Consider the following 21,269-nt stretch of genomic DNA (forward strand, 5'->3'; position numbering starts at 1 on the left):
TTATTTATTTATTTATTTATTTTTGGCTGTGTTGGGTCTTCGTTTCTGTGCGAGGGCTTTCTCTAGTTGCGGTGAGCGGGGGCCACTCTTCATCGCGGTGCGCGGGCCTCTCACTATCGCGGCCTCTCTTGTTGCAGAGCACAGACTCCAGACGCGCAGGCTCAGTAGTTGTGGCTCACGGGCCCAGTTGCTCTGTGGCATGTGGGACCTTCCCAGCCAGGGCTCGAACCCGTGTCCCCTGCATTGGCAGGCAGATTCTCAGCCACTGCGCTACCAGGGAAGCCCAACACAGATGTATCTACACAATGTGCTTATCCTGCAGCCTGATGAAAGCATAGATTAGTTTGGTTGTGGTTTGATTTGTTTTAGCAGTTGCAGATGCCATGAAATACGCTACCTGTCCTGCCTCTGCTGCAGTGCTTCAGAGAGGAAAGGACATTTGTGCTCATGGAAAGTCCCCTTGGCCATGTGGCTGGCTGTGGTGCAGGGCAAGAGCACTCAGGGGGAACCTGCTCCAGACCGGGGTTTCTGGACGGGGCCCACGACATTTGGCTCTCATGGTCTGCTGCTTTGTCTGCTGCACCTGTTCTTTTTTCCCCCGGGTCCAGCTCTACAAAGCTGTGTGTCCCTGGACTCCAGAGCAACTTCCCCTGCCAGCATTCCTGAAACATCCTGTGAAACGTAGTGATTCTAGACCTGAAGCAATAAAGGAGTCTTTTCTTTCCCATCAGTAGTGGGTAATAATGATGTTCACCTCTAAACCTGTATTTCTGGAATTTCTGCAGTGTTACTGAGATGTTTTCAGGAGAGTATTTTCTTTCTTCTCAGAAGAAATCAATGTGAGAATATTGGGCACCTTTTCTCTCTTCATAAGGAAAAGTCTCCCCTCTAATTATGGAGGTAATTTAAGTTTACATTAAATAAAATAAGGAAAAGGAAAAGGAAAAAACTCCCAAATCCTATTATCCAATTACAACCACTGTTGAATGTCCTTCTTGCCTCTTTCCTCATGTAAAAAACAAACAAAAACAACCCCCCCAAACTATAGCCCATGTATTATATCCTACTTTTTTCTTTTAACCTATAATATATTTTTGCATGTTTTTACAGATGACTCCTAATCATTATTAGGAATTTTAAAAACCTTTTGTCTTGTTTAAACACCACCATTAACGATTGTATGTTATTCTGCCACGCGGCTGTGGCATCAGCTTTCAAAAACACCTGAGGCTGGAACCTAGATGGAAGTTAAGAATGTATGAGTCAAACCCGTAACTACCTGCCCTCCCTTACCCCCAAACGTCTGCAAAGCTGAAGGCCTGGATTTTGTAATTTGGGGCCAAATTATCCTTAGCTTTTATAAAGTGTTTTCCTTCCTCTGCTAAAGGAAAGAGATTGGTTAGATACCTTAAGTCAGTAAATCACAGAATGTTCCATCTGGAAGGGACACTGGAAATCATGTGGCCGATCTCAGCATTTTAAAGGTGAGGGCACTGAGGTCCGGGGGCGGGGAGACAGGTAATTTTCAGTTAATCAGGGAAGACCCAGGGCCAGGAGCCTGGGAGACAGTCTTAGTAAAGACATGCTTGAGTGTAAACCCCAACTCAACCACCCTCTCAAGGGCAATCGACTTCCTTTCCCCAGGCTTTTTATAAAACAGAGGTGCAATAGTACCTCCCTTCTAAGGTTATTGGGAGGATTAGACAAGCTAAGTGTATAGAGGTACCAGAATAGTCACTGGCACATAGTAAATGTCTTATATTTGGTCTTGTCATTGTCCTTGTCATCACCATCATCATTGATGCTCTTACCGTGACATCTGCCTTCTGTAGTTGAAGGGCTGAAAGGAGGATGCAAAGATTAAGTTCAAAATTAAGTATTAGATCTATGAGGAGAATTACTTTCAGATATTCCCCTAAAATTCCATGTAAGACTTCATGTGATGATTTGCATATTAAAACTGTAAAAATATTGTCTAAAGCACACCATTTTTTAGATTCCTTGAGAGAATGACTGCCTGCGTTCTGCTTTGTAGTCCCTCCATGTCTTGCACATGGTTAACATTCAATAAATATCTATTGAATATGAGTGAATATCTGTTGCAAATGAAAAGAGAGTGTTCATCCCAGGGTCAGCCAATGTGGATTCTCATTTGCCACTTCCTAGCTATTTGTGCAGGTCATTTACTTTACCCAAGACTTAGTTTTCTCATTTGTAAAACCAATCAGTAAAACTATGATCTTCAAGTGGCTTTCTGTCTTTAAATGCAGCATACAAAACAATCAACATAAAATTACAATTTTACCAAGATCAGAAATGAGTACTAGATCTGTGATTATATGAACAGGAAATCACTGAGTTCTTCTGTGATCATCTTCATATTATAATGGTTGATGTTTTCTTGAATTCGTTTCATGGTCTTCCGCTTTTCCTGTGGGAGTTGGAGGACCTTACAGTCCATTGGAATCCAGTTAAGATTTGAGTCTTGGAATCTGGAGGCTGGGTCAGCTTCTTAGATATGCATGGAGGTGTGGCAACTCCTTACTCAGTATTTATGAGCTGGAGGGCTCCTTATCTCTAGGAGTGGCTTTCTCCAGAGTGCCTGGAGAGGGAGTGTAGTTGCTTTCCTGACTCATGTAGAGGATTTCTCTAGGTGTATGTAAATGTTTGACTTTGAACAGAGGAGAAAAAGAAATATGGACTTGTTTGAAAGAACTATTTATTTATTTTTCCTTTTCCTTCCCTCCCTCCCTCTCTCTCACCCTCCTTACCGTCCTTCTTTCTTTATTAAAGTATAATACATTATATTAGTTTCAGTAATGATTCGATATTTGTATATACTGCAAAATGATCACCACAGTAAGTCTAGTTCACCTCTGTCACTATACATAGTTACAGCATTTTTTTTCTTGTGATGAGCACTTTTAAGATCTACTCTCTTAGCAGCTTTCAAATATGCAGAACAGTATTATTAACTATAGTCACAGCGCTCTGCATTACATCTGTTGGTCATCTGTATGTCTTCTTTAGAAATGTGTTTATTCAGATTCTCTGCACATTTTTTAATAGGATTGATTTTTGCCATTAAGTTGTATAAGGTCTTCATATATTTTGGATATTGATCCCTTTTGGATACACGATTTGCGAATATTTTCTCTCATTCAGTGGATTGCCTTTTCATTCCTTTCAACAATCCAGTTGCCTTGTTGATGGTTTCCTTTGCTGGTAAATTCAACAATCCAATTGCCTTGTTGATGTTTTCCTTTACTGTGCAGAAGCTATTTAGTTTGATGTAGTCCCACTTGTTTTTATTTGCTTTTATTCCTTTTGGTGTCAAATCCAAAAATTACTGTAAAGACTAATGTCAAGGAACTTACTGCCTATGTTTTCATCTAGAAGTTTTGTTTCAGGTCTTATATTAAGTTTTTAATCAGTTTGAGTTAGTTTTTGTGTATGGTATAAGATCAGGGTCCAGTTTCATTCTTTTGCATGTAGTTGCCCAGTTTTCCCAACACTATTTACTGAAGAGACTGTCCTTCCCTCACTGTATATTCTTGGCTCCTTTGATGTACATTAATTGACCATATATGTGTGGGTTGATTTCTGGGCTCTCTGTTCTGTTCCATTGATCTATGTGTCTCTTTTTCTGCCATACTGTTTTGATTACTATAGCTTTGTAATGTAGTTTGAAATCAGGGGGCATGATACCTCCAGTTTTGTTCTTCTTTCTCAAGATTACTTTGGCTAGTCAGGGTCTTTTGTGGTTCCATAAAAATTTTAGAATTGTTCATACTATTTCTGTGAGAAATGCCAATGGAATTTGAGTCCATTGATTGCTTTGGGTGATATGGACATTTTAACAATATTAATTCTTCCAATCATGAGCATAGAATATCTTTCCATTTATTTCTTTCATCAGTGTCTTATAGTTATCAGTGTACAGGTCTTTTCACCTCCTTAGTTAAATTTATTCCTCAGTATTTTTAATTTTTGATGCAATTGTAAATGGGATTGTTTTCTTAATTTCTCTTTCTGATAGTTCATTATTTGTATATAGAAACAACAGATTTCTGGACATTGATTCTGTATCCTGCAACATTAGTGAATTCATTTATTACTTCTAACAGTTTTTTGGTGGAGTCTTTAGAGTTTTCCATATCTAGCATTATGTCATCTGCAAATAGTGACAGCTTTACTTACTTTCCAATTAATGCTTTTTATTTCTTTTTCTTGCCTAATTGCTCTGGTTAGGACTTTCAGTACTGTGTTGAATAAGAGTGGTGAAAAGGGCCATCCTTGCCTTGTTTTTTTTTAACATCTTTATTGGAGTATAATTGCTTTACAATGGTGTGTTAGTTTCTGCTTTATAACAAAGTGAATCAGCTATACATATATATATATCCCCATATCTCTTCCCTCTTGCATCTCCCTCCCGCCCACCCTCCCTATCCCACCCCTCTAGGTGGTCACAAAGCACCGAGCTGATCTCCCTGAGCTATGCGGCTGCTTCCGACTAGCTAGCTATTTTACATTTAGTAGTATATATAAGTCCATGCCACTCTCTCACTTCATCCCAGCTTACCCTTCCCCCTCCCCACCTTCCCTTTTATAACTGCCTTTTCTGCATCACATAAGTTTTGATATGTTGTATTTTCTTTTTTGTTTGTCTCAAGGTATTTTTTTATTTCACTTTTGCTTTTCTCATTGATCCATTGGTTGTTCAGTAGCATGTTGTTTAGTCTCTGCATAAAGTTGACCCTTGAACAATGTGAAGGTGAGGGGCACTGACCCCCCCGCACAGTCAAAAATCCACGCAGAACTTTACATTCGTCCCTCTATATCTGGGGTTCCACATCCACGGATTCAGCCAACCCAGATTGGGAGATAGATGGGGGCAATGTACACTGAGCTCAGTTTCTAGTCCATGTCCCTCTGTGTTATTTTGTATAAAGAGATAACTCTAATACCCAAGATGGTAAATACGGCAGTGATTTTTATGAGAACCAGAGTCTAAGGGTTAGGTACAAATATGATTTGGGGATATTCCTGTTCATTCTTTTCCATCTTTTGAGGGTGGTGGAATCTGTTGCAGTCTTTTCTCACCGTAACTGTCTTCATCACTGGAGGCCTCAGTGTCTTGTGAATAATGTATTTGTTGTATACAGTGTTCCAGCTTCAGACTTCCCTGACTTCCTCATCTAAAATATTAAATCTCAGTAACAGTCATTCCTTAGCCCTCTTGCTCCTGTTATACTCCCTCTATCTCTTCTTTGCTGGCTTCCAGTTTCCAGAGGACCCCTCCTCTGCCTGCCCTGTCCCATTCTTCCGTCCCACAACCCATCCTCCCTCCTTTGTTTCCTTTTCTGTTCACTCATGGTATATCACTCCCTTGACAGTATCCTCAGTGACCTTACCCCTTTGTACTTTGCTTGTAATCTACTCTGCCAGCTCTTGATTTTGACCTGGCATCTTTTCCTTTTTTACCCAGTGGCTGCCAAAAGCTGCTTGAGGAAATCACTCTGCAAATAAATTTATCATTTCCAGCCTTTGCTGGAACCCGAGGCAACTGTGCACAGTCTTGCACTGTGTGGCTGGGCTGTTTCCTGCTGAAACATTTCCACCTCCCTCAAACATTCTAGCCACCCTCCTCCACCCCTCCTTCCTTTACTAGATGACTTTTCCTCTCTATTAATTTGCTAGAGTTGCCATAGAAAAATACCACAGACTAGGTGTCTTAAACAACAGACATTTATTGTCTCACAATTCTGTAGGCCAGAAGTCTGAAATCAAAGTGTTGGCAGGTTTGGTTCCTTCTGAGGGCTATGAGGGAAGGATCTATTTCAGGTCTCTTCCCTTAGCTTGTAGATGGCTATCTTCTCCATGTGTTTTCACATCATCTTCACTCAGTGAGTGTCTGTGTATCCAAATTTCCCCTTTTTATAAGGACATCAATCATATTGAATTAGGGGCTTACCCTACTCCAGTATGACCTCATCTTTATTTAACTAATTGTATCTGCAATGATCCTGTTTCCAAATAAGATCACATTCAGAGGTACTGGGGTAACTGAAGACTTAAACATAGGAATTTTTGGTAGATACAATTCAACTGATAACAGCCTTCACCTTCTTAGAACACTTAATAATATTACACATCAGCCCCTTGCCTACATATATACCTTATTTGCTCTAATCATACTTCTTTTTTTTCCCTGAGAGGAGGATGTGTCTTTTTTCCTCTGCTGGTCTGGTTCCTCCTCCTATCCTCTTGATTCCTTTCCCTCCTTTCCACTCCAGAAGCTTGTGTAATTGATTCTTTCCTTTCTTACCTACGTTTCCTGTCTCTTCCCCTTTACAGGTATTTCAGCCAAGGCTCTGAGCATGGTTAAGTCTTCCCCGTCTCTTCCATCGTAATGGAAACCCCTGTGCTCTGTGATCATTTTTTCACGCTCTCCTTGAGTAGTTTGTCTGTCCCTTGGTTTTGGCTGCTCTGTTATTATACTCACGTCAGTGTGGATGACTCACCTTTCTGTTCTGAACTCCAAACCTAGATATCTAGCTGCCCATTAGATGTTTCTGCCTCTATATCTTATAGTCACCTTGATTTCAGTGCATACAAAAAACAGTTGACCCTTGGGACTTCCCTGGTGGCACAGTGAAGAATCCGCCTGCCAATGCAGGGGACACAGGTTTGAGCCCTGGTCCAGGAAGATCCCTCATGCCGCGGCCAACTAAGCCCATGCGCCACAACTACTGAGCCTGCACTCTAGAGCCCGTGGGGTGCAACTACTGAGCCTGCGCTCTAGAGCCCACAAGCCACAACTACTGAGCCCGTGTGCCACAACTGCTGAAGCCTGCGTGCCTAGAGCCCACGCGCTGCAACAAGAGAAGCCACTGCAATGAGAAGCCTGCGCACCGCAACGAAGAGTGGCCCCTGCTTGCCACAACTAGAGAACGCCTGCATGCAGCAACGAAGACCCTGTGCAACCAAAAATAAATAAATAAACAAACAAATAAATAAAAAATACAGTTGACCCTTGAACAACATGGGTTTGAACTATGCAGGTTGGCTCATACGTGGATTATTTTTCAACAAATGCAGTTGGTTGGATCTTTGGATGCATAACTGTGGATACAGAGGGCCGGCTGTAAAGTTATACTCAAATTTTTGACTGCACAAAGGGTTGGCATCCCTAACCACTGAGTTGTTCAAGGGTCATCTGTATTACTAATTCCTGTATTCTCTAAACATGCACCTTTTCTCTCTCCTATCTCAGTGATTGGCTTTCACAACCACATGATTTTTCAAGGCAAAAACCGGACACCATCCTAAATGTTCCTCCAAGCCCCACATCCAAGCTTTGGCTTAGTTCTTGTTCCCTCCGTCATGCCCATTCCCACTGCTGAAGTGCACATTCAGCCTCTCTTGTCTGGACTGCGGTAGTGTTCTAACTGGCGTTCCTGCCTACAGCTTGCCTCCTATTCCAACAGAATGACGGAACTGAAATACAAATCGTGCTATTCTCCTGCGTAATACTTTAAAAGCTCCCTGTCAGGGAACTCTACTCAATGCTCTACTGTGTGGTGACCTAAATGGGAAGGAAATCCAAAAAAGAGGGGATATATGTATACGTATAGCTGATTCACTTTGTTGTACAGCAGAAACTAACAACATTGTAAAGCAATTATACTCCAATAAAAATTTTAAAAAAACAAAAAAAACAACTCCCTGTCAGCTGCAGGGTCAAGTCTAAATTCCTAGCTTGGCTTTCAAGGCCTTTCGTCATCCGTCTCTCATCTCTCGCCTACCTTTCCACCCTTATCAAACAGTCATCTCTTATTTTAATACCTTTGTCATCATTCCAGCTGCCACCACTTCAGTTCAGGACTTTATCGCTTTTACCTGTTTTATCCCAATAACCTTTTAATTGGTCTTACTGTTCCATCTCTCAGTCCTCCACTCCAGCCTTCCCAAAACATCTTTCTTGTCATTATCCTTTTCTAATCAGAGATTTGTACATCAGGTATTTACAGTCAGCCCTCCCTATCAGTGGCTTTTGTGTCCATGGATTCAACCAAACTTAGATTGAAAATATTTGGAAAAAAAATTCCAGAAAGTTCCAAAAAGCAAAACTTGAATTTGTTGCATGGTGGCAACTATTTATATAGCATTTACATTGTATTTGCAACTATTTACATAATATTTACATTGTATTTACAACTATTTACATACCATTTACATTGTATTAGGTATTATAAGTAATCTAGAGATGATTTAAAGGGGAAGGAAGGGGAAGCTGGGGGGTAAGTGAGAGTAGCATTGACATATATACACTACCAAATGTAAAATAGATAGCTAGTGGGAAGCAGCAGTGTAGCACAGGGAGATCAGCTTGGTGCTTTGCTACGACTCAGAGGGGTGGGCTAGGGAGGGTGGGTGGGAGGCTTAAGAGGGAGAAGATATGGGGATATATGTATGTATATGGCTGATTCACTTTGTTGTACAACAGAAACTAGCACAGCATTGTGAAGCAATTATACTCCAATAAAGATGTATAAAAAATATAAAGTATACGGAAAAATGTGTGTAGGTTATGTGCAAATACTATGCCATTTTATATAAGGGTCTTGAGCATCCATGCTGATACTGAGGGACAGCTGTATTGATGTCTGTTTTATGTTAGTCTCTGGATATGCTCAGAACCTGACTCTCAATCTAGTCAGTCTCACAAGATTTCATCGCGCTGGCATTCGCAGGTTGACCAGCTCCTATCATCTTGCAGCGTTGGGCCTGGGCACAGATTCAATCTCACTTTTTCTTTATAGTAAGATTTTACATTGCTTTATATTCTATTTTACTCTTACCATGGTGATGTTTGCCAACCCTGGATGATATGAACCTATCGCATGAAAGAGGTCTAGAAATTAACAGACTGTTCTCTGATCATGCCAGTAATCTGGGTAGTCTTTATATTTAAAATACAACATTTTGGATGGCTGAGAAAGAACCTCACTTCCTCCTTAATTCTCTCTTTGGAAATTTAGTTGAAATTTTCTGATTCTTAAAACTTTCTATGCTTCAGTTTTTCCTTTCTATACATGTTTGATCACATTTACCCTCTCCCTAATTATGGTAGACATAATTACCATAATTATATCTAGTCCCAGACAGTGGCTAGAATGTCTGGGTAGTGCTGTAAAGATTCAGAGAGGAGGTACATGTCACAAAATGCACAATGTATGACATTTGGGAGAATTAGTCACATTTATATTCTTCATTCCCCAAAGACAGAATGTTACAGAAGTTGAGAACATTGAGTAACGTCCTGTCTCTCTAGTGGGTAGTGCATATCCTGACAAGTAGGCCCATTAGAGTGTAGGAAGTCTCTCCTGTAAGGTGGCTGGTGTTCCCTTCCAGGCAGTGCTTTCATTTGCATGTTTGAATTCATTTGCAGAAAGCTGACCTTTGGCTTAGGAAGTCTCTCTATATAACCCAAGTACTTAGGATTTTCTTCAACAGGTACAAAATGAATCCAGCTATAGGCAGCACATTATACCCATTTTCCTTCTGACTGAAATTGAGCCACTGATTCATAATCCTCAAATCCTTAAATTGCTTGGTTGTGTTTGAGATGGCCCGTTTTTCATGGAGCCATAATGATAATTGAAATCAGCTAAGTCGGGGGGTGAGGCTTCTCTGAGGACTGGAATCGTGGTCTCCACTTGATCTGGAGTGTGCTGACCTTTAGGGCATTGTGACAGACATTCCTTTCTAAATGATCCTTCTCTGAGGGATACATTTATTAAATATTTTTTTATAGTTCAAAACACACTTAACTCTTTTTATTCTCTGTGTCATAAAATTTACAAAAGGCACAGTTACCAAAAATTGGAACCAGCAAAATGCTCTTAATTTTGCAAGCTTGATTTCTCCAGAATGCATCAATGTCAGGCTTCCTGAAGGAGCTCTTCCCATGTAAAGATTGAAGGAATACTCACTTTTTCCTTCTGAATCTATCTTATTTTCAATATATAAAGTTGGTTCTGCTTATTCTTCAATTCTTTATTTAGTTTCTAAATTTTATTTTCTCTTTTACTTTTTTCTGCCTTCCTCCCTTCTTTCTTTTCCTCCCTCCTTCCTTCCTCTCTCCCTTTCTTTCCCTCTCTCCTCCTCTTTTCCTCTCCCTGCCCCCCTCTCTCCTCTTCCCTCTCTCTCTTTCTCTCCTCTTCCCTTCCTCCCTCCCTTCCTCTGCCCCTCCCTCCCTCCCTTCTTTCCTTCCCAGCATATGAGCCTGGGGATTTTCTTAAAAATATGTATTTTTTTGTGATCTGAAAGTATGACAGTACTCTTTACTACAGTGTTTCACTGTCTTGCACCGCAACATTATATGCTTAATTTTTAATAATGAGGTTAATAGTTTTTTCTTGTGTCTTTTAAATAGCTACTCTAAATTCTAAATTCCATAGTATTAAATCTTATATGCATGCTAACGAATGTGTGGGGGAAAACTTTTTTAAGGCTTTCATGGCCATATAGTTAAAATAAAGTAGAAAAAACTGCTTCAACATGTAATTGTATACTCAGCGTAAATTGTATCAGGTAGAGTACTTATTTGACTTTCCACTGATAGTTTTTTCCAGCCTGGCAAATCAGACTTTTAAGTATTGAAAGGGACTTGGAATTGGACCGAGAACGTGGAAGGCTCTTGGAGTCATCAATTCCATGTGTTTTTCAATCTGTTGATTGTGTTTTCTCAATCTATGGATACCCTCATGTGAGATGTCTATAAAGTGTGATGTCTAGAACGTATCTTCATATTCAGTGTAGCCTAGCCTGCGTCAAACACATTGTTACAACTCTGTGTTCCATCAGCTGAAATATTGAAGTATGCAAATCATTTCCTTTAAAAAAAAATAGAGCAGATTGATGTCAGTCTCTCAATTGTGTTTTGATATATTTTCTTGAGTGGGAAAGAAAGGGGCTGAGTTGCAGTTAGAGTACCAGGAATTTGGCATATTCCAGAGTTTACCCATGGTGATGTACCAAGTATGAAATGATCACCCATGACATATGTCTTGGTGGAAACAAAATGAAGTATGTTCCTCTAGTCTGTTCCTTGCCTTAAGGCTGGGCTATGGCCATAACTTAGTTACCTCAGAGCATTATTTGTTCTATTTTAAACGATTTTCAAAATAGGGAATTGCACCCGCTTTATAAAACAGTGATGGCGTGGAGGGTGGAAGTTTTCTAAATGCTCCCTGAATGAAGATTTTGGTGCAGGTTTCTTCCCCCTACCCCAAATCACACACCTAAAGAATATTGCTGCTGCAGTTAGCTTAGCACAGGTTATTTTTTGACAGTGTGTCATATCCTGCAAGTGGGTTTGATGATAAAAATGATTGAGAACCACTCTTCTAACATATCTATTACTAACTATTAGAAGTGAGTTGAAGATGGATATTGGTACAATCACATGCAGTCTGAATTTTTTTGAACAGCTCTTGATTTCAGATCACGCATCCTGATTTTTGGTTCCGAAAATATAGTCCTAGTTCTACAATTGTATATTTCTTCATATCACATTTATTTTTTAGGTATTTTAGCTAAAAGAAAAACTCAGACAGTGATAAAGAAATGTTTAACAGAGAAGGGGCTAGGTAGATAATATTCTACAACAGATAAAAATGAATAAGAGTAATGATTATTTTTCAATTTTAATGGAAATTGCATTAATTAAAAACATTATAGGTAAAGAAGAGGTAAGATTGATGAGATAAAATTGTATGTTAGTAATAGTCATTCAGGGCATGAATTACAGCATCTTTTGTGTTATAGTTGCTCATTTATTTTAAATCTTCTTCAGCTCTATAGCTCTCCTTATATTGTCTTCAAATGAATATGGTGGAGAATGTTCTGCAGTGCTTGATTCTCTTCTCCTAAAAGGCAGACTATTTAATTTTATAAATGAGCATCCTTGGGTCATTAGATATTGGGGTTCAGGTGTGCAGAAAGCTTGGTAACATATGGCCTGTCCCCAGGTGCCCTAATTTAGCTGAGAACTTTCCCCCAGAGGTTTGCATTACTTTATCTAAATGGTGTGTTACATGTACAACAAAAAGGTGCTTTGGTCATAAAAGGAAAAGATAAATAAATATGTACTTTGCAAGATACACAAGTCTGCCTTTACATTACTTTTTCTACAGTTTTTAGAAGATAAAAATCTTAAAACCCATGTGAATGACATTAATTGGATGACCACAGTTTTGGGTGATTCACTTTTAGTATCTAAAGAAAAGCATTCCTTTTCTTTCACTTATTATGTTATTATATACACACACATGCGCGCACACACACACACATGTTTATCTCCATTTGAATATTTTTTTTCAGGCAACACAGCATATTGACATCACCCTGGACTTTTTTTCTGGTTCAGAATTTTCCCTTCCTATCACAATTACATATTTTTCACTGAATAATTTGAATATTTGCTATTAAGAAAAGTAAGTATGCACATTGCAGAAAATTTATAAAATATTAAAAAGCAAAAAAATAAAAATTACAATGTTAAGTGAAAGCAACCATTGTATATAAGTATGATCTCAGCTTTGTAAAACATATTTCCTCTGCGTGGGGGAAACATCTGAAAAAAGGAAAAACAACAGAAGGATAATATGGAAATTGAGGTTCATTGAAGTGGTGACTTGCTCAACGCCCCTCAGCTAGAAATCCGATTAATCCGCGATTCCAGTCTAGTCACTCTGACTCCAGTGTGTGCTTGGCATTTTACTAGGCTGCTTCCCAGGAGAAGGGAGAAACAATACACGGGTGGTATGGTGTGGTGTATGGCAGGTAGATGGAGAAAGGACCCAGCGTTCTTACAAAGATGCAACTGATGTTTGTTGGTAATTCTAATAGATGAATGGTTTTCCTAATAAGGCACAAGAGTGAGTGAACCTAAAAGATTCCTTCAGTGGAGCTATGTCATTTTTGAGCCAAGTTATACTCATTTTACAGAGAGGAAACTGAGGTCCATCCAGGCAGATTAAATAAGTTGCCAAAGAGAACGTGGTTGGTTAGTGTGAGATCCAGGAGGTCTCTTCTCTCAATTACTCTTTACATTTTAGATTTCAGTTTCATGCTTATGTTAAAACTGTGCTTGTATTGCCGTTTTTATCTGGATGTGGATGGGGATTGGGTGGAATTGTTTTGAGATACAGGCTTGATCCTTGGTCGTTTAATACAAATTTCCAGTTAGACATTAGGGCACTGCCCACAGTGAAGGTTATGGAAGGTTAACTGTTGGATGAGGTACCCTGGATCACCAACCAGCCTGCCTACAGGTTGGTTGGAGCTGGGAGGCATTATGAGAGTGATGCTGGTATGTGTTTTAACTGGCATGTTCAGAACATAATGTCAGGACATCTTTCAATGGGTGTACATTGCCTTCCTTAAACGAGGTAAAAAGTTAATATTGAACAGAAAGTGACAGATGAGAAATTCATTTCTTTACTTCAAGTCCTGGCTATGTATACGCTTGGATTATTAGCTCGCTCATGTGAAGCGACTCTAGCTTCATTTTTATTTCATATTGTGACAACTGAAATGTTTGTGAAGGCTAAAAATATAGAGGAAACAGGCAGATCTTTTCAATAGTTATATCTTAGTAAGAAAAAAAAAAGCTTGTAGGTGGGCATGGAGAGAGACATTGAATGCTTCTTATTCCTTTTTATTGATAGGGTGGGTGCTGAGAAAAGAAACAGACCATTTCTTTCTTTCTCCTCTTCCTTATGCTTCCAATATCATTGTGTTTTCTTTTTTTCCTTTTTATCCTGAAACTGCTTGATCTTGGTGGGGACAGTCAGCTCCATCTTCTCTGAAGCAAATGGCCTAGCTGCCAGCCACTGGACTTTTTTTGCCCTGAGCTTTTTCACAATCCATGCGCTAGGTCCAGTCAATGTAGTGACCTTTGTGGCTGCGTGTGCCACTCTTCCACTGTGACAGACATGATTCTTTTCTGGTGCGTGACTGGTGCAGGTAAGGGTAGAAGAAGGGCAAAGAGGCAGGCAGGCAAGCAAGACAGATGCTTTATAATGATTGGCCCTGGTTCTGCAATGGGACAGCAGAATTATGGCCCCTAAAAAAAGACCTGAACTTCCTTATGCTCCCTACTGCGTTTCATGGACTAGTTGTGGCACGTATATTGTTTGATTTACTTTGTCTTTCTGCTTTTACAACCAGTCGAGTTGGGAAGTTTTGTGGGCACAGACATAAAGAGTGATTTTTAGATTCTTCTCTGGTACTTGTCAGTGGGCTCAGAAATAGAAGAATGGGTGCCTTGTTAGTATTTTTTTCTTTTTCGATGAGAAGGAGCAGGGAAGTGAAAATCTCAAGAGAGCAGTATCAGTTTTCCGGTCAGCAAGCTCATTAAGTTAATATTTACTTTTAAAATGAATGTATTTGCCAGCCCTTCCTGCTGTTTGTTTGGGGACCATTTAACTCACATGTGAGAGCCTCTAACTAGTTTCCACTTCGATTGGGCATTTCACCTCTGAGGCCAGTGACTAGTATGATGTGCTGATCCTTGTTGTAACACCTATCTTTTGTTTTTAAACTTCAGATGACATTTATCTTGAGACTAAAGGAAGGGAAAGAAATGAAACGTAGTTTTTTCCTGTTTCTTTGTGCCTGGCTGCTCAGTCGTGTTAAACTGATTTCTAATAACTCAATTGACACATATTTAGGGGTTTAAGAAAACTGGAAATTTGATTAGAATACAGCCTCAAAACTCAAAGATTGCATTTGAAAACTTTGGTATTTTTATTGTTATTAATTCTAACACTGTTATATTTTTACATTGTAAAATAACACCTGGTCGTTAATGAAAAAGTAAAAAAATACAGATCATATAAAAAAATTGAAGTTTAAAAACTTAAGTTGTACATTTAGTAAAAAGTTTTCTTTCAATGCTATTAAAAAATATCCTTTCCATAAGTTTACAGTTTTTTTTTTCAGCCCGGAACATAGGATATTCTTACTATCGTTTAAGCCTTTTTTTAAAGCTAAAGATCTCTTCATAAAGTATTGTAGTTTAAAAAATTTTTATGACCTGCTTTTTTTATTTGTCAGTAATGCTATTGTGAGACATCTTTTAGAAAATAATTGCTAATTAAGGACGAGAATGAATTTCTCTTGTTTCTGCTTTGCTCCTGTAGATTTCGACATGTTTATTTTGCGTTTTGTTATTTTACTCAACTGTGTTAGCTCCACTATTTTTCAGAGGTTTCCTTTGGGTTTTCTTGGTATATAATCATGTCATCTGCAAATAATTTTTTTATCTCTTCCTTTCCAGTATTACATGGAATGATTTTATCGGTTTTTTTTTTTTCCTCTTGATGCTTGTAACTTTCTAAATGAAGGCTATCATTTTTCTTAGGTCTCAGATGAGTGTCTTTTCAAAATAAAAAAATTTAATGAGCATAAGATAGTGATTATTTCTACTTCTCTAGATATTTAATAATCAAAGGGTCCTCAGATACATGTCATAGTTTTGTTGGTGACTTTTTTAAGCCTTCTGTGTTAGAGAACTGCCAATTATGTTTAATTACTTGAAGGTTGTATTGAGGAATTCTTACATTTATTTTTGAAAGATCGAGAGATGCCTTTCTATTCGTTATCTTCTTGACATTCCTTTGGTCTTAAAAGTCTGTACGTTAAATGTTTCTGTGATGAAAGCCACAAGTGTGTCCTGCAAGATGTTGCCGTTCGCGCAGGGTATTTTTAGAAACCTGAAAAATGTTTATGAACTTTTAGTGGGACCTCTACCACTGTTTTGGGGATCAGCGAAGATCACCAGTTTGGGGATGAGTGTCAGGAACTTTTGATTCAACGGTTGATGCGTTGGGTATTTTGTTTTTTCCCGAGATTTCTTTTATTTTCAAGTGGTTGGTGCTGGCTGTCCTGGTTGTTACTCTGTGTGCTCTCCAGGGCTGTGTAGCTGCACATATCCACCCTGAGCTCTCTCTGAAGCTGGGTAGAGAGTGGGAAAACACAGGAACAGAAGCTTTGGGATCTCACTTCTCCTGTAGTCCAGCTGGGGTTCCCCACTCCCACCCTCCAGACAATCTTTGTGCACCTCCTTTTCCTTATCTGTACATCAAGGATCATGTACCTGGCAGTGTTATTTTTTTTTTTTTTTTTAATTTATTTTTTTTAAAACACTATTTTTTTTTTTAATTAATTAATTTATTTATTTATTTTTGGCTGTGTTGGGTCTTCGTTTCTGTGCGAGGGCTTTCTCTAGTTGCGGCAAGCGGGGGCCACTCTTCATCGCGGTGCGTGGGCCTTTCACTGTTGCGGCCTCTCTTGTTGCGGAGCACAGGCTCCAGACACGCAGGCTCAGTAGTTGTGGCTCACGGGCGTAGTTGCTCCGTGGCATGTGGGATCTTCCCAGACCAGGGCTCGAACCCGTGTCCTCTACATTGGCAGGCAGATTCTCAACCACTGCGCCACCAGGGAAGCCCCTGGCAGTGTCATTATGATTAATCAGATAACGCTTGTAAATCCTATAATAGACGTGGCACATAGCGGGCCAGCGTCCCTCATGCTCAGTGGCGTTTGTGTCATGCTTCTCTCCACGTGAGCCCTCACACGTCTGTAGGTCACATGATGGCTGACTTTATCGTGGAACACCAGTGATCAAATTTTAGGAACCTCCTCATTTTAAAGATGGGGAAACTGTGAAGTCCAAGCTGAGTCTTCCTCCTGCCACTGCTCCCCTTCTCCCCCATCTCAGTGGCCTTGCCATGACCCTGTGTTGACTGGATCCGGCAGAAAGGAATGTCCACTGGTGGGTTTGTCAGCTCCATGGGTTTTGGTGGATGGGATTTTAGGAGACAGTCAGGGGCTCTGCATTTGTGAGCATTATTTTTTTTTAAATTAATTAATTAATTAATTTTTGGCTGCGTTGGGTCTTTGTTGCTGCGCACGGGCTTTCTCTAGTTGCGGCGAGCGGGCGCTACTCTTCCTTGCGGCACACGGGCTTCTCATTGTGGTGGCTTCTCTTGTTGCGGAGCACGGGCTCTAGGCATGCGGGCTCAGTAGTTGTGGCACGCAGGCTTCAGTAGTTGTGGCTCGTGGGCTCTAGAGTGCAGGCTCAGTAGTTGTGGTGCCCGGGCTTAGTTGCTCCGTGGCATGTGGGATCTTCCCGGACCAGGGCTCGAACCTGTGTCACCTGCATTGGCAGGCGGATTCTTAACCACTGCACCACCAGGGAAGTCCATTTGTGAGCATTCTTAACTAATGTTTTAGTAGGAAACAGTGCACACATACATCACATCTACAGTGTGCATCTGTCGACAGGAGTTGCCAGAAAGATCCACGGTGATTACCTCTTATATAGAGGGAGGAAAATCATCCCGTGCTTTCTCACTTCTGGGTCGATGCCTCCCCTGTAGGTTCTCCTGATGATGTCTTTTTGGTTCCTTTTCTTGGTTACCAACATTTTTCCTGGAACCTATTCATTGTCTTGGCAGGGGTAGGCCCCTTGTCCCTATCTGTGTGTCCTGTGCCCATGTGTTGAGGAATTGTTTTTTGTTTTTTTTTTTCCCCATCAGTATGTTATCCCCTCATAGGCGCTTCATATCAAGATTTTGGGACCTGTTGTCTGAACATATATTCGCGTCCATAAAATCATCTTTTATTTCCTCAACGGGGCGTTCGGTTCCTGGGGGCAGAGATGATTTCTCCCTCTCTCTATACTCGTTTGTTCAGCTTAGTGCTTTGCACCTAGTATGTGCTGAATAAATGTTGCTTGAAAGAATAAACAAACAGAGAACATACTTTTGGTCTTTTTGGTGAATTTATTTCCATAATTCAGACATAATATTTCTTTTTTCTTTCTCCCTCTCTTTTCTGGAATTCACCAATCATTAAAAAAAATTTTTTTTTTCAAACTTTTATTTTTTACTTATTTTTTTAATCTTTTGGCCTCGCTGCGTGGCATGCGGGATCTTAGTTCCCCGACAAGGGATCAAACCCACGCCCCCTGCATTGGAAGCATGGAGTCTTAACCACTGGACTGCCAGGGAAGTCCCACCAGTCATTTACTGATGATGAGACTTGAAAAAATAAACGACAAACCCTTAAATGATTTTTCTTTGTGCACATTATTTAGTCTTCCCCATCATTGTCATTAGTATTTCTACTTTTACAGACGTGGAAACTAAGGTTTAGAGAAGTTAAGCAACCAGCCCAGGGTTCCAGGGCTGGTGAAGTGGCAGAACTGGGGGTGACCTAGACAGCCCCCTTCCCAACGGCTAAAGTAGCCACTGGAAGGGACCTGCTGGATTGTTGGCCTTTTGAAAGGAACACTGAAAGTTCCTCGCATTTAAATGACGATTGAGTTACATTTACTTGAACTGTGTGACTTTTTTTTTTTTTTTTTTTTAAATAAATTTATTTATTTATTTATTTGGCTGTGTTGGGTCTTCGCCGCTGCGCACAGGCCCTCTCTAGCTGTGGTGAGCGGGGGCCACCCCTCGATGCAGTGCGCGGGCTTCTCAGCTCTAGGCGCGCGCGGGCCTCAGTAGTGACTTTTAAGTTGCAAATGAATGCTAAGAGTGTATTAGGGTAGCCCTTGGATGTGGGACTAATTGAGAAACAAAATGAAAGTGCTGCAAATAAATTGATTTTCCTACTTAGAGTAGGTGCTTCCTCCAGTACCATCCATCCTGTGGCATTTGCCTGAAGGATTCTTTCTCATCTAATTAAACAGTACAGGCCAGATGTTATGTCTTGTCAATAATTTAGTACCCACGTCTTTTTGCCCCTATGGTTAGTTTTTGCTCATCTAGAGCTTATGGGGTTTCTGTCCTTATCTTGAAACTGTCCTTTAAAACAACTATCTGTCCAGTGTGGTAACTTTTCCCAGAAGTCTCTAGCTTCTAATGGGAGAAACACAATCTGTGATTCATGAGCACGTGTTTTGGGGTTAATTCTATTTGCATCTTTGGTTTTTCCTCCTTATTCCCAAGATACATACAAATTAAACATTCAAGATTGCACATCAGTGCGTTGGATTTTTATCTGGGGTTGTTCCTTCTCTAAGTGGGGAGTTGGGGATGTGAGGGGGTGTGGCAGTACTTGCTAACCTTAGTAGTGATTATCCCAAACATCCTAAGCAAAGACTAGCCTGAGTGTGTTTTTACTGAAAGCTCTTCCTGTCATTCTGGGTATTTTATACTGTTTATTTATTTACCTTTTTGAAAGGAAATTCCTTCTTTACTGTCCTATCTTATCTTAGATCAAAGTTTCCACCCAGGGACCCTTACTTAAATAGTATCGTCTAAGGCTGTATGTGTTTTCTTTCCTTCTTTCTTCTTTTTTTTCTTTTAAAAGCTTTCTGAGGTTTTGCCCCATCTGCACTCTCTGGTATCCCTTCATTCTATTTATGACTATTGTGCAATGAATATTCATAGTTTCCATCATTAACGTAGTAATGTGCCATTCGTCAGTGCACTGGCTTCCTTGTACTATAATTTTTAAAAATTCTGTTTCTTTTATGTATTTCTTTTAAAAATTTTGGCCTCTTTGTCTTAAACTTTTTTTTTTCTAGCGTTTGTAATCATGTGAATTTTCTGCCCTTAACTGAGACATATGTGCAGGTCTAAAACTGTACTGTGCAAGATGTCAAATGGCTTAAAAGGATTTCTGTTGTGGTCTGAAAGGGTGGCTCTGTGTCTTCTGAGGGTATAGTCTGACCACATGAATACCAATAATTAGGCATCCTTTATTTTAAGAGAGGGGCAGCTGTTACTGTAGTTGAATTTGAAGATCTTTAGCTATTTTGCGCCTTTTTTAAAAAGGGCTATTCTCCATATATGCATCTCTTTGGCAGGCTTGGTAATAGACTTGGATACTGGCATGTCGATAATGTGACACAAGGAGGGAAAATAAAAACATCTGAAAAGGAATATCTGAAGTGTTCTGAACATTAGATTTTAAGGTATTAGGTTTGTTTTTCTTAAGTTTTTTTTTTCAGTGGATTAAAAAAAAAGTAAGACACCTAAGCATTATGCGTGTCAATTCATTTTTAAGTAATTTTAAGGTTAAAATCTTCACCCATCTTGCACTTGATCAAAGGGTCTAGCAATGAAAGCTCCCCTAGACCATCCTCAGACATCCCTTGGAGACTTGTTTGGATGAGAGTTGCAGTGGTGATTGTGCCTTCCAGGAGTTCTCAAGCCTTTTATTTAAATCAGTGCTTATTATCTCTCACTGTTGTTTAAGAACACAGCTCCTGACCCTGAAAATCCAGTGATGATTTCACCTGGAGGGTGAATTATTGGGCATGTGGGATTAGAGGGACAGACTGCTGTCTCCCTCTTTGCCATCACCAGAGGTCCTGAAGCCCCTTCTCCTGCTGGCTAACATCAGGCAAGAGCATCACTGCATATTCATAACAGATTTTGCAGGGCTTCAGAGTTCACAGAACAATTTCACAGGTTATCTCAGTCAGTTCTTGCAACAGCCCTGTGAGGTAGTGGATAAATATTTTCAGCCCTGTTTTGTAGAGGGGGGAATTGCCTTCCAAGAAGGTGAGTGCTGTGCCCCAAGCCACAATTTTCTATTCTTACAGTGGAGCTGGGTCTGGAACCAAAGTTTCCTGTCCTCCTAACTTGACCCCATTATTCTGCTTCACCCAAGAAAGTCAGGATTTAAGGACATTGCATTTAGGATCAAATCAGGCAAGGTGTGTGACCTAAAAGCTCTAATAATGTGGATTTCAAAACGGTACTTAATTTCCTGAATATTATAATATATTAATGAGAAATAATATGAATCACCCACTAATTTCTCCATTCAGACAAATGCATTTGATTTTCCATATTCTATGACAGATTTATAGACCTGAATACTTAATTGTACATAGCTGTGAAGAGCATAAATCCTATTTTGTATTTTTCAGATGCCTCAAGGGCCAAAAGCTCATACTATAGTAGGAATATTGGCAGTTTGGCTAAGAGAAGAGAAGGGAGACGACGTGGCTCGCAACCCTCCCTTGGGGAATAGGGATAAATGACTTCTGACAGTATTGCAAGCTGGGGCAAAGGTTTGGTGAAAACAGGAAGCTGCTTATGAGAAGAATTCAGCGTTAGATATGGATTCGAGTCCGTGCTCCCCCACGCAGTCCCTTTGTTACGATGAACAGATGCCTCCTAATCTCTCAGCCTCAGTCTCCTCATCTGAGAGTGAAGGCTGTGTGGCAA

General features: G+C 40.0%; 1 protein-coding gene across 2 annotated transcripts in view; it reads left to right on the forward strand.

Annotated features, from left to right (window-relative positions):
* CDK14 (cyclin dependent kinase 14) overlaps positions 1-21,269 on the forward strand; it is a 573,947-nt gene that overhangs the window by 7,813 nt on the left and 544,865 nt on the right. The gene's annotated exons all lie outside the window — the stretch shown is intronic.

Source organism: Balaenoptera ricei, chromosome 9 (assembly GCF_028023285.1).
Source record: "Balaenoptera ricei isolate mBalRic1 chromosome 9, mBalRic1.hap2, whole genome shotgun sequence".
In the NCBI taxonomy this organism is placed as follows: Eukaryota; Metazoa; Chordata; class Mammalia; order Artiodactyla; family Balaenopteridae; genus Balaenoptera; species Balaenoptera ricei.